Genomic DNA, 2909 nt, shown 5'->3' on the forward strand with positions numbered 1-2909 from the left:
AACTCTACAAAACAAAGAAAAATTCACCGGGCAACCTGGTAGGTGTCTATAACCTCACTACTTGAGAGATTGAGCCAGGAGAATCACTTGAGTCCCAGAGTTTGAGGCTGTAGTGAACCATGATTATGCCATTGCATTCCAGCCTGTGCAATAAAGTGAAACCTGTCTCAAAAAATAAGAAACAAGGAAAAAGACTTCATGTATATATACATGAATAGCATAGTATATCACTGATATTGAAAAACTTATATAATCACAATAGGGTCCATTTTTAAGGAGGACTAATTTAAAGATAAACTGAGGCAAGATAATCAGTGCCATGGGAATTAAACAAAGATTTGCAAAAGAAAAATAAGTTTATTATCCACCTTCCACAACACATGGGGTCAAGGCCCACAGGGAAGCATGGCATATAATTTAAGCAGAGAAGGCTTTACAAGTTTTTATAAGGAAGCAGGGTTAGTTAACATCTCCAGCAACTGCATTCTTGGGAGTTGATAACACCAATCTTGCTTCCTTAACCTTTGTCAAGGCAAGTAGTCCTGTGATTCCATTGGTGGGCTGGTGGGCAGTCACAGGAGGTTGACTACAATTGATGAGCTTAGCTTGGTCTTGTACTTGTAGGAAACAGAAACTTAGAATGAAAGAGTAATTAGTACAAAATGCACATACAAGTTACCAAACTTTTCAATAGCTATCAATAGACAATTATCAATAGCTATCCTTCGTTAGCTGGGTTTGTCCTTGACTAATGATTATAGGGCAGGGTGTGTGTGTAGAGCACAATAAGTAACTAGAAAAGCATGTGAAAGAAGAAAAAAACTCATTTAAAATGGTTGCTTTCCAAAAATAAATTCAAATGGATCAAGTCTCTAAATGTAAAACCATAAACTATAGGAATCTTAGAATACACAAGGGACACCCTTATGGACATTGGAATAGACAACGAATTCCTGATCAGAATCCCAGATGCCCATGCCATAAGAGATAAAATAGACAAGTGGGAACTCCTCAAATTGAAAATCTTCTGCAAAGCAAAAGAAACCATCAAGAGAGTAGGGAGAGAGTCCACAGAATGGGAAAAAATATTTAAAATATTTGCCAACTGTATATCTTAAAAGGCCTAACATGCAGGAACTACAAGGAACTCAAGTGTGCCAAAAGGAAAAAAAAACATTAAAAACTGGGCTAAAGACATGAATAGGCACTTTTCTTTCTTTCTTTTTTTTTCTTTTTGAGGTGGAGTCTCGCTGAGTCACCCATACTGGAGTGCAGTGGCCGCTACCGGCCACTGCAGCCTCGACCTGCTGGGCTCCGGCGATCCTTCCACCTCAGCCTTCCAAGTAGTCGGAATTACAGGCATGCACTACCATGCCCGGCTGATTTTTTACTTATGTAGAGATGAGTTCTCGCTGCCCAGGCGGGTCTCGAACCCGTGGGTTCAGGCAATCCACTCATCTCAGCCTCCCAAAGGCGCGAATTACAAACTGAGCCACCAAGTCCAGCTAAACAGACACTTTTCAAAAGAAGATATATGAGTAGCCAACACACACAGGGCAAAATGCTCAGTCTCACTAATCAGAGAAATGCAAATGAAAATTGAGATACCACAAACTCCTGTAAGAAATGCCATCATTAATAAAACAAAAGACAACAGATTCTGGCAGAGAAAAGGAAATACTTTCAAACTGTTGGTGGGAGTGTAAACTAGTACAGCTTCAGTGGAAAACAGTGTGGTGATTCCTAAAAGATCTAAAAATAGACCTTCCATACAACCCAGCAATCTCCCTTCTGAGAATATACCCAGAAGAACTCAAATCATTCTATAAGGAAGATATCTGCACTCACATGTTTATTGCAGCATTATTCATAGAGTAAAACATGTTTATTGCAGCATTATTCAATAGTAAAAACATGGAAGCAATGGTGCTGCCTGTTGAAAATGGGCTGGGTTTAAAAAATGTGGTACATAACATGATGGAATATTATGCAGCCATAAAGAAAGACAAAATTGTGGACTTCACAGCAACCTTGATGTATTTAGAGTCCATAATACTCAGTAATCTATCACAAAAAAAGGACTGAGTACCACATGTTGTCCCTCATAAGCAGCCCCTGAACAATTATAATACCATAAGAAAGAAATTGTTAGCAACGGGATACTGACAGGGGAGGGAGCATGTGGCACTTAACATCAATGAGGGTACCTGGTCCCAAACTAGATGCAGTGAGAACTAAAGAGGCCCAAACTGTACCTGTGTGATGACCACTTATCTACCTAATCCTGAACTGTACTCCACATATTTTTTAAAAATATGACTGCTTTGAAACGTCTGCACTTTAGCTAAGGTGACTTCATGTTTACTTTACTCATTTTACCCTTTCAACTAACAATCCTAAAAGTGTCTACATAAAGTAACAGACATTGAAAATACATAAAAACAAAAACTGGTGGAAATGAAAGGGACCTTTCCAATGACCATTTGTATATATAATCCTGATGTACCCCACATCTTTAAAATAAAATTTAACAAATGTAGAAAACAAATAACTTTTTACTGAAGCTGCCTCTTCTGAGCGTATTTGTCACATACTCAAAAATAAATAAATAAAATGGAGGAAGACTCCCACAAATATTGTGTCAAACTTCATCACCTCTCTCTGTAACCAACAGAACACATTGGGCAACAATAGAGTAAGTAAATAGAACACTTGAAAAACACTAAATTAAGGCAATCTAACTTAGAGGATTACATGTCCAACAACAGCAAACACAATTTTAGAGTAAACACAGAGCATTTGCCAGAATAGACCATATTCTGGACCATAAAACTAATGTAAATACAAGTGAAAGTATTAAAATCACACAAAATGTATTTCTTCACTACCATGTATTATAGCAGAAATTA

This window comes from Carlito syrichta, unplaced genomic scaffold, assembly GCF_000164805.1.
Source record: "Carlito syrichta isolate Samal-C Ts95f unplaced genomic scaffold, Tarsius_syrichta-2.0.1 Scaffold289462, whole genome shotgun sequence".
Classification (NCBI taxonomy): Eukaryota; Metazoa; Chordata; class Mammalia; order Primates; family Tarsiidae; genus Carlito; species Carlito syrichta.